Raw genomic sequence first — 11,188 nt, forward strand, 5'->3', positions numbered from 1 at the left:
TTGTGGAGGAGTTGAGCACTGCTTCTATTTGGTGTTTGAAGGGAAGGAGTGTCAGCACCGTCAAACAGAGGGTTTTGGGTTGTTATGTCACAGTCATGTTCAGGTAAGTTCCTATCTGCTGCCCCATAGAGGAAGAGGGGAACAGGGAATTGTACAGAAACAGGTTTCTTGCAAATCTTGCTGTTGTATTTGGCTAGGGGAAGTGAGATAAATAAATTAGAAATAAAGAATGTGCAATCACAGCAGAGCAGAAGCTATGGAAGACTAGTTCTAGCATTTGGTTTTGTGTAGCCTTTAGCTCTGTGGCTGCTTTATTTATCAGAGCAGAACTTACCTGAGCAGCACTTACTACACGTGATCGGGGGAAAGCAGCCATGAATTCCTGCTGGGGTCTCCAGGTGCATCCTGCAAATGTGAAGCCCCACCACCAGTAGCACTGAGTGCTTGGGCAGCTGGGTGTGAGGTCTCCAGGTTGCTGTGAAACACACAGGAGAAAGGACTGAGAGCTGTCAGCAGTGGGATTCCTGTTCTCTTTGGAGATTTTGATGAGATCCACAGAGAGTCACATTAGAAAACAGAAAAGAAATAATGTGTCAGCAGAACACATTAGAAAATATTTTCTTCTGATTTCTGCAGAAGAAAAGTGATTTGTCATTCCTGTGATCCTGGGGAGTGAGTTTTGCTTTCATTGGGAAATTTCTAAGATCACTATTTCCCCTCAGGAGATGGAAAACCAGATGGTACACCAATATATCAGTTGAGAGGCTGGTTTGCCAGGGACAGCAATTGGCAGTGATGTCACAAAATGTTCTTGATTTTTTTTATTTCCCCCCCCCCCCCAAAAAAAAAAAAATTTTTAAAGATGTTTTCCATGCCCATCTGCTGTCTGTTATTACAGTCGACACATAGCATCTGTGTATGTGGGAGGGTGCGCCAAGCTGGGGTCAGTGTTGCAAATGTGGTACTGATGAATGTAACTCAGTGATAAAAGGATCTATCCAGGTTATCTGTAAAACCTGCCAGATCTCTTCTATTCTGAAATCCATGTACTGTGGAGGCCGCAGAGAGGCACGACTGCACTGATGGTGCCCTTACCAGTGGGACTCCGTCCTCACCTTTTTTGTGAGCAGCGAGCAAATCACCCTTAGCTGTGCACTGCACTGAGTGCTGCCTATTGCTGAATGTGTGCCTTGGTGTAAAGAAACACACTGATAATGTTGAGCTTGGCTTTTTGGCACAGTGCATGGACTCTGACATTTTAGAAGGTCATAATGAGTCAGCTTTTGCAGAAAATGGGTCCTGTTTTACTGTGATCACCATTTATAATGGTTTCCAGAAATCTGGCTTTCTTCTAGAAGCTGCACCCCAGCAGAAAAGAATCGGGAGTTTTGCCTTCCATGCCAGCTAAATGCTGTTTATTCCTGTTATGGCTTTCCGTGGTTGTTTCTTGGCTGTACTGGAGAGGTGCCATCATCAGAACTCTGTTAACGAAGCAGGTCCTGCATCTCCTGTGACAAGAGCAGGAGGGCATGGCTAAGGGCACATCAGGAGCAGTGAAAGGCTGAGATTTGGTGGCTGTAGGTGCCGTCCCATATAGGAAGACTGCAGACAAAATGTTGAAAATTGTAGAGCTCTGATAATTAGAATATTTACTCACAGAAACCTTGAAGAATGTAACTTATTTTCCAAGGAAAAAAGAAAAACAAATTAATGCATTTGAGATATATATAACAAATTATTGACATCAAATTATATGCACAATTAATTTTGTATTAAATAAGAGATAATGTATGCAATATTATGACGATATTCTAAAATAGAACAAGTTTTTAAACTTTCCCAGCACCATGCACCGTGCCTCTGCTTCTCAGGGGGCTAATGATAAAAGTGAGGCATTCAGCAATTGAAAAGGAAATTATAAGATTAGTCACTTGAGTAATTTAAACATGCAAATAAGTATCCCAGCTGTGTTGATACCAGATTTAGCTGAATTTACTGGGGCTGCTTCAACTTTATCACCCTAATTATTCCTGCTTTGTGTCAGACTTCAAAAAGACAAAATTATCTGTCACAGAAGTTTCTCGTGGTACCGCACTGCTGTATTGTATGTTCACTAATGCTGGCACTGGCAAACAAGTATTTCAAGTTTTTTGGTTTTTTTTTTTTTACATTCTAATTAGCTGAACAAAGGTAATCAAGTCTCCTCTATCACTGCTTCTATCAGAATACCAGAGATTTGGAAATATTTGGATTCTACTCATTGAGCTGATTGAAGTACAATGTATGTATGCTTCATAGCAAACAGTGCAGTGTAAACAACTGAACTGTACTGTGTGAGAGCCTGTCTTGAATTCGGTACAAGTTACCTGTGAGGATGGAGTGCCAGGTTGTGCTGTTGGATGCCCACCACTTCCAGAGGAGCTGCTGTGTCCAAAGTCCATGCACCCCATGCATCAAACAATGCTGCCAGTGTGGTTGCAGCTCTCTGTTTTTTCTGTGTGAGACCATCCCAGTACAATGTATGGCTGACAAGGGGGATGAGCTCTGGTTTCCCTTTGTCATCTGGGGACAGAGAGCTTAGTTATGCCTTTCCTAAGGGGACCTTCGGGGTGCAGAGCATCTTCCTTTTGTTGTTGAGTGGCACACATTAAGCAGAAGAGGGCAGTGAGTCAGCCTTCGTCCTGTTGTGCAGTCATCTGTTTGAGGTTTGCTGTGATAGCTGAAAGCTTGGCACTACTCTGCTTTTTTTTATGTTTTATTTTTATTTTTTGTCCAGAACAGTCTGCTTTTGTGGTATAGACCTGGATGTTATTTTGTGATATAGACCTGGATGTTATTTTGTGGTATAGATCTGGACATTAAACATGTCCGGCTATCGTGAAAAAGGTATATGTTAAAAAATGTTACCTTCAAGAAACTAGTTAAAGGTTGTGAGCGGAGCAGTTGTGGAAATAAATGCGTGAACCAATGGCATATGCAGGACTGCCCTGAGGAGTATCAGCCTTGGGAGGATGTTGATGCAAAACACCAAGATAAGAAATAAGAGAGCAGAATCCACCTATGTAATGCCCAGGAGCTCTTTGTTGGTCTTTGCTGGAGCAGCAGATGGACAAGTTATTATTAAATTGGTTTAGACCTTTTTACCTGGGTTTAGGTGAGTGTTTGGAGGACATGATGATGATGATGATTATTATTATTATTTAAGATATTGTGATGATAAAAGGATGAGATGCAAACAGACATTTCTTATTTTTTTGCACAAGTTTTTAAAATGCCCCTCAGGAACTGTATGTAACAACTGCATTTTCCACGTGTGGATAGAAATGGAAATAATCTTTGCAGCTAAGGATGCTTCTTAATATTAGTTTAAGTAAAGATGCACGTAGGGCTTCTGCTCTATAAAAAAGGTGAGAAAAATAAGAACAAGTGTTAATTCATGTACACAGAATTTGCGTTTGCACAGCAGGTGTAAATGCTACATTAATGCTGGAAATATCTGTCCCGCTGTGTAGTTTTCCTTCCTTTTTATTGCTCCGCTGTTTGGTCTCGTATGAATGCACCATACTTATTTGCATGTTATCACAACAGATTCCTCTTTGCCTTTAGTTATCCATATAAAGAGAGAGATGCTCCACATGACCTGGATATTCAAATGAAATACTGTAGCAGAAAAATCTTGGCTTTGGTAGTGCACTGTATTTATATATCAATATTTTTAGTCTAGGTTATTAATTGCACACAAAAATGCAAAGTAAGAAGAATGTTTTTAGGTAGGCAGCATCAAATAGCTGTAATCGTTGAAATGTCAGAAGTGGGGCTCAGCAGAATCTCCCTAAGGTTGAATAGAAAACTGTCCAGGCTGTGCACCAAGCACTGATCTTATTCTTTGTGTGAAACCAAATCCCATGCCTTTAGTCTTTGAACGTGGCTGCTTTAGCAGCGGGTTGGACTCGATGATCTCTAGAGATCTCTTCCAACCCCTGCAGTTCTGTGCTAGTGGTTGGGTGATGAGAAATCCTCTGCAGGACTCAGGCTGTGGCTGCAGCTCAAGGTTCTCCTGGGTTTCTGGTGCAAGGTGGTCCCTGCAGCTGCTGCCTGGGAAGCTCCTCAGCTGCACACAGCTTGCCTGGGTGTTGCAGGTGTTGGGAAGCTGAGGCAGGGCTTGGCTGCTGCAAAAGAGCTCCCTGCTGTATTCTGAGATCCAGCAGCTGTATGTGTTTCTCATCGCCAAGAATGAGCAAAGTGCGGGTGGTTTTTCACTCATCTTTTGTCTCACTGTTTGCCACAGCGTTGGCCACAAACATGGAAATATTTGAATTCTGTGCTTTCTTCCAGACAAGCTCAGGGCAGTAGAGCACAGGTATCTTTTAATGGTCCCCTGCAACCAAAGGATTTTGGTCTCTGGGTTTGCTGTCCTGGCTGCAGGGAAGCAAAAATGCCACTCCAAAATGTGTCGCTAATTGAAATTGGTGCTTTACAAAGAGCGAGTTGGATGAGGTGGCTTCCAAAATATGTGCTGCTTCCTCTTCTGACCTAAAAAAAATATCTATTTTTTGTTCCCTGATGTCACAGAGCAAACTGTCTCTCTTCAGTGATTTTAGAAAGAAGTCTGTAATTGTAAATACTGTGTCAGATGCATTGAGGATTGAGTAATTACCATCTGTAAGCACTGCTTAATAACTTCTCTTCATGCATTTATTTTTCCTTCTTCTTGAAAAAAAAAGTGTGTTGATATTTTAAGCATTTTAGCTGCTGCTGCTTATTTTTTTGCTTCCTTTTATGACATAAAAATTCAGTTTGCTGGTTCATTTTGAGCCTGACTGGAAGGCTAAGTTTGTTTATTTTGGCAGCTTAGTTGTAGATCGGCCAAGAGGAAAATGAAAAACTGTAGCCTGTAGGCACTGTGTGTGTGCTTATCGAAGCAGTGCTGGGAGCAGGGAGAGCTGTCTTGTTCCTAGTGGTGAATCCAGTCTGTGCAAGAAGAAATACCGAGGAGAAGGCTCACTTGTTTATCTCTTTGTGCTTGTTGTATTGTTTCACAATTCAGGGTCTTCAGTGTGGAGTTGGGCTTTTCCTATGGTACAGACACACCTGCAGTGAGCAGAGGTACTTCTGTCCAATGGAAGTTTAAATCAATGCAATCAATGTGGTTTCTTCTTTTCCTAATGTTTATACAATAATTTGAGACTGGGTATCTTGTGTGTACGGGTATTAATCTAACAGAAAGACAGAAAGTCAGGAGAGAAAAAAAATAGGCTTCTTTTTTGGTGCTATCATTCCAAAAAAGGAATGCATTCCAAAGCAGGGCAGCTGTGGGTGTCCTCAGGAGCTCTGCTCCACACTTCACAGTCAGGGCTGGGCACCGCTGAGTCCTTCCCTGTGTCCCCCAGCACCTCCTGATGCATCGATCCTGTCTGTGCTGCTGTGGGGACGTGCTGGGAGCAGTGCTGTGCCTGCAGGGCTCAGTGCCTGGGGATGGCTGCCCAGCTGGGACCATGGAGGCCTTCCCTAGCACTAGTATGTGCACTTTGCTGTAGCGCTGCTGGGAGAAGCTGAATACTTTTGGATTTTACAAATCCTGGAATGCTCGCTTTTTATTTGCTCTTACGCAGTGCAGGGAAATAGAGCATTGCCATACAATTCACATTAAAGCATTTTAAAAGTTTCTTTGTGTGAACTTTTCAACATGCTTTATCACTTGGCGCTGTGCTTTGCATGCTCTGTGTCACAAGGACATGTGAGAATGTTTGTAACATGGGATTAAACGTGCAAGGTTTTAATTCGTTGTGAGTCTGTGACAGGTCAAACCCTATTGATCTGGTTTTGTGTTGGTTGTTTTTTCTGAAGATATTAGCGAAGAAGCAGAAAGCCACCAGGTTCATGATGGAAATGAGCTGAATGACTTCTTAAAATGCTCCTTGCTAAGATGCATTTATACTGTCCTATGAGGACTTTGGAGTTGTTTTTTAATGCCTTTTTTTTTTTTTTAATTTTTTCCACAAATAAATTATTCCTTCTGTTATTCTAATCACAGATGTACACTAAAGCCTAATAAAATTTTTCCTTATGTGTCTGAGAAGAAAAATGTATTGTTTTGTTTTGAGAAGCCTGGCGGGCTGCGGTGGATGAGCTGATGGGAACCACGGCTCCTGCACGGAAATTGCTTTGACAGAGCACTGCTTCACGTGGCCGCAATCCACGTGCTTAGAAGTAGCTGGGCTGGCTGGCTCCGCTCACAGCCAACACAAAGCGCAGCTCACGTGCCGGGCCGGCTCTTGTGGCAGTCAGCCCCTTTGTCTTCCTTACGCAGCAGGGCTCAGCTGTGTGCGGGCCACGGAGAGGTTACCGTGTATCCAAGCCCAGCCTGTGTCCTGCCCATTTCTTGCAGTAATTTCCCCTTATTTTTCTCCTCCAAGTACTGGCAGACCCAGCAGAGGGCCTGCAAACACCAATGGGAAATAGGTAAACTCTGCCCAACTCCCTCACCCCATGTTTCCTCATCACTGCTGCCCTCACTGTGGGACAAGGCAAGCGGTGCCCGAATGTGAGGTGCGCATCTCACATTAAGAGAGATACTTGATGTGTTTCTTGTGTTTGGAGGGCTGCTGGTGTCTGGGAAGGTCCTTTTGCTCCCTGGCCAGAACAGTTCAGATAACTTTATTTTCTTTTTGTTTTTCCCCCAAATGAAAAGATTTATCTGCAACAGAAGTAACAGCGGTTTCTTCCTCTATACCTGTACTTACAGTTGCTTTCTCTTATGCATTATTTTGGGGAGGGCAGAAGTTTTTAGGAACAAACATGATTCAAATTATTTTTAGATTGAAATATTTCCTGTAAAATGAGCCAAATTTTTGCATGTGAACAGGAAAATGGCAAGTCGGGCTTTGGGAAATCACCAAATGAATGCAAATTGCAGGTACTGGAAGTTGATCTTCAACAGACGCAGAGATCTTTTGGAAGTCTGTGTGCATTGTAATTAAATAGCAGAACTTTCGATGCAGATGTGTTATTTCTTACTTTGAAACATGAAAAATCTTTTATGAGTTGATACAAAACCATGATTGGTTTAATGTCTTTCATTGTTTCAGTTCCTTTAAGCTTTCTTTAGTTCCATAAAGCTGATTCTTCTTTTCTTGTCTGCTATCTGTTCAAATGTTTCTTTAAATAATTCCAAGTAGGATTTCTGTATCTTAGTGTGAAATAACATTCCTTTCAACTTCATCTCTGCACAAAGAGGTTTCTCCAGCTCTTCAGTTGTTTGGAAATGCACGTGTTTGATGCTTCATATTCCCATTGATGCCTTCACAAAATGGCTGCAGAATCACATGAGGTTTTGTTCTGGATGTGTGCCCTCAGTTTTGGCTCAAGGAGCCGATCATTTTCTCTATTGTGACTCATGCAATTAGGGACTATTTTGGTCTTATTAGCACTGTATGAAGAAGGCACGTGGTCAGAGAAAGCCTCTTATTATAAGCCATGACTCAGCTCTGAGCATCCATGACTCACCTGTGCTGATCTTGTCCTTTATCTGCAAGGTTGAGATGCCTTGAGATCTTTAGTGAAACTGTGTTTTTTTGTCAATGGCTGAAATACCTGAAGTCTAGTCATCTTCTTAACAGGAATAGGCTCTGTTTCCAGGAAAGGAAATGGGACCTTGTTCAAGTAATCCATGTATAATGAGTGTCAATGAGTGTAGATCTCTACATGCTCACAGCTATTAAGAACTATTTTCAAATTCTCAGAGAATTTAATATGGTAAACTTTAATGAATGAATGTGCAAGAGATTATTTTGCCTTAGCACCAGCATTTGTGGGAAATCAAGACTTGTGTGCAAAATCAGAGCCACCAGGCTGGGAGGGAGCTGGAACACCATGTGGTTGGCTGTGATGCTGGTTGTGCAGAGCTGTGTCTGTGCCCTGCGATGCCTGCTGTGTGCAGTGCTGGCTGTAGATGTCCTTATGTCCTGCATTTCCTTTAGACGTGAGGAAGAACTTCTTCTCTCTGTGGTCAGGCACTGGAATGGCTGCCCAGGGAGGCGGTGGAGTCACTGTCCCTGACAGTGTTCAAGAGGCATCTGGATGAGGAGCTACGAGAGATGGTTTAATGGCTTGTAGCAGCAATAGTAATGGGGGGGACGGTTGGACTTGGATGATCTTGTAGGTCCTTTCCAACCTTGTGACTCTGATTCTATGCTTGTGTTCCGGTCCCATGCTTTTGTCCCCGTGGGGTCATCGCTTTGCACCGTGATACACAAGTGCGTATCCTGTCATTCAGGTCTGCTTGCTGCGGTGTTGAAAGAGCCTCTGCTCTGAGGGTAGAAGAAAACTTTTTAGAATTGTGGTATCATTAAGGTTGTAGAAGACCTCTGAGAACACCAACCCACCTCCCACACCAATAACCAGTGCCACATCTCTGCAGTCCTTCAACACCCCCAAGCACAGTGACCCCATTGCTCCCTGTGCCGCTGCCTGACTGCTCTCTGGGAGAATTTTTACTTAATAACCAACCTGACCCTGCCCTGAGGCCATCCCCTCCTGTCTTGTCGCTGTAAGCTGGGAGCAGAGGCTGACCCCCACCTTGCTATATTCTTCCCAGCTAACAGCTGTACAGCACCTAGGATTGATAAGTTAAAGTTTTTTTGTGTGTGAGGCTGAGTTGTGGTCAGTGCTTTGTCAGTATGAGTTGTGTGGTTCAGTGGTTTTAAAAGTGGTTGTCGCCCCTATGCTTGGGTGTAAAAATACACCTTATGCCGCACACACTACCTTTATAAAGTACATAAACAGGGTTTTTCATCTGTGCTCCATTTACTGTTACATTTTGTTGTCTTTGCCATGGGCATTGAAGACCGAGATGTTCTAAAGAGCCCTGCATGAAATTTTAAAGAGACTGGACCTTTCATCTGCACATCAGCAGGACACCAGATAGATGAACAAGAAAGAAAGAGAAATTGTTTTTGAAGCAATAGCAAAAAAAAATAACAGTAGAAGCAATTATTTTATCAAAGGTTTATTTTCTTTCTTGTTTTTTTAAAGACCTTTCCTCCGTTAAAGTTAGCTGCCTCCTTACATATGTTTGATTTGTGGTTTTCACAAGGTCCAAATGAAAAATGTCAGCTGAAAGATGTGTATTGTTAATGAGCAATCACAACGGTAGCGGTGATTTCAGTGAATTTTGGTGCTCAGAGTTGCGAAACTCTGGTCTTCTATTCTCAAAACAGGCTCGTGTTTCCCTTTCATATTTCAGAATGTTCCTTGACTATGGAAAGGCCTTTTCAAAGTGTTAAGAGCCGAGTTAGTCTTGGCCTCGTTCCTTCTTGTAGTGAAATAAATGGTGTTTCTTAAAATGCTGAGCTGTGTCGCCATCCCTCGCTTCCCCTTTTCAGGCAGTTAAGCAGTGATCTCCCCTCCTGCAGCTTTACCCTGTGCCAGAGCCCTGATGTCACTGAGACAGGCGGCTGCTCCTCTCCTGTGCCCGGTGGCAGTGGGCTCTGCGTGCTGCCCCTCACCTGCTGGGAGCATCCTGGGGCGGCTGGAATGGTGTACCTGTGAAATGGCAAATGCACATTTCTTGCACAGCTAATAGGGTACGTTGTGGAGATTGCAGGATTCCCTCAGTGCTGGTTCGGTGCAGGTTAGTGAGAGAGCAGTGGCAGCGGCAAGTGGCCAGAGGACGTGGGGAGCAGGCTGGGGTCCACTCAGCACTCAGGCACTGGCTGGATGTGCCGTGTTGGAGGGCTCATTTAGGGTGAGGAAAACCAGGAGAAATCTAAAGATACCAATAAAAGCATCCCATGTTCCTCAGCTTCAAACAAATGTACCTTGTGTTATTAAATGAGGCAAGTGGGCAGTGAAGGGCTTTTTGTGCTGCCAATAAATATTGAAGCTGGAATCTTGTTTGAATTAAAAAGGTGTGTGCTGGGTGAAGGAGTTCCATGGAGAAACGTAGGGCTGGTGCTTCCAGCAGTCCATACTGTCTTTGCTGAAAGGCATATTTATATCTTCCAGACCAGTAATTAATCACTCAGCAGGATTTTTTGGGACGTGCATTCACAGAAGATCTTTTTGTACTGCCAGGAACCACAAAACATGGGCACAATTAAAACTCTGATTTAATTTATTAGGTAGAGGCATGGAATGGGAATGTTTTAAGCGATGCTGACAGGCCAGGATTTCAGAACTACTTTTTTTTTTTTTAAATAGAAAACAAATGCTGCTCCATACAAAACTTAAATTACATTAATAGCTGCTTTCTCATGCATTACTAGAAAGAAAACAAAGCTTTTGGCATTAATTAAGATGTGAAGAAATGGTATAATTTTTAGAGAATACGTTTCAAAGTTGTCTATTTATAAGAAAGAAAAGGTAGTGCCTTTGTTCGAGCTCTCTGGAGGAGAATGCTGCACCTCTGAAGAACTCGTAGCTGTCCTTGAGCGGTTCCTTTGCTTGCTGGGGCTGACCCAGGAGGGGGACACGGGTACCAGCAGTGCTGCAGGCGTGCCTGGCTGCAGCATGGGGTATACATGGCAGGGGTGGTGGGTGGAGCAGGGCTTTTCTATAGTGGAAGTGCCCGAGATGCTCACCAATTTCCCTCTTGTGGTTATGACTTGTATTTTCATTTGTTTCTTCCTCTGCTTCAAATAGGAAACAAAACGATCTCATAAAGCCATAGGGTTATGTAGGAGATAATTTAATAAAAACTTCAGTTTGCTTCCTTCCAATCAGAGCAACTCGTGTTGTAAATGTAGAGTATAACTCTATAAGCCTCGTGCCACCAGCTCCTCCAGCACAGCCAGTCTGCAGCCCAGTAAACTTCCATCACCCAGCCATGATGTATTGGGTTTGATAAATGCTGCTGATTTCAAAAGCTGTGATAAGTGATCATCCTGCTGATCTGTGGATTAATAGGAATATGCTCACATTTTGGGTCATTTGTATGACCTTAAATGGAGTTAAAAATAGTTGTGATCAGCGCTTTGAGACATTATGGCATGCAGTCTGCAGACTATTTTGTTATTTGTTGCTTTATGGATGATTGGAAAGAAATACATATGTGGACAGAAATGAAACTCTAGAGGAGTTGAGTTCCAGCTGGAAGCTACAGTTTGCATCCTTTCCCATCCGTCTGTTGGGCTCTCCCATTGCCCCAGCAGCTGCAGCACTATGGGCTGCCCAGGAGAAGAGACTGGGA

This window comes from Coturnix japonica, chromosome 11 (assembly GCF_001577835.2).
Source record: "Coturnix japonica isolate 7356 chromosome 11, Coturnix japonica 2.1, whole genome shotgun sequence".
NCBI lineage: Eukaryota > Metazoa > Chordata > Aves > Galliformes > Phasianidae > Coturnix > Coturnix japonica.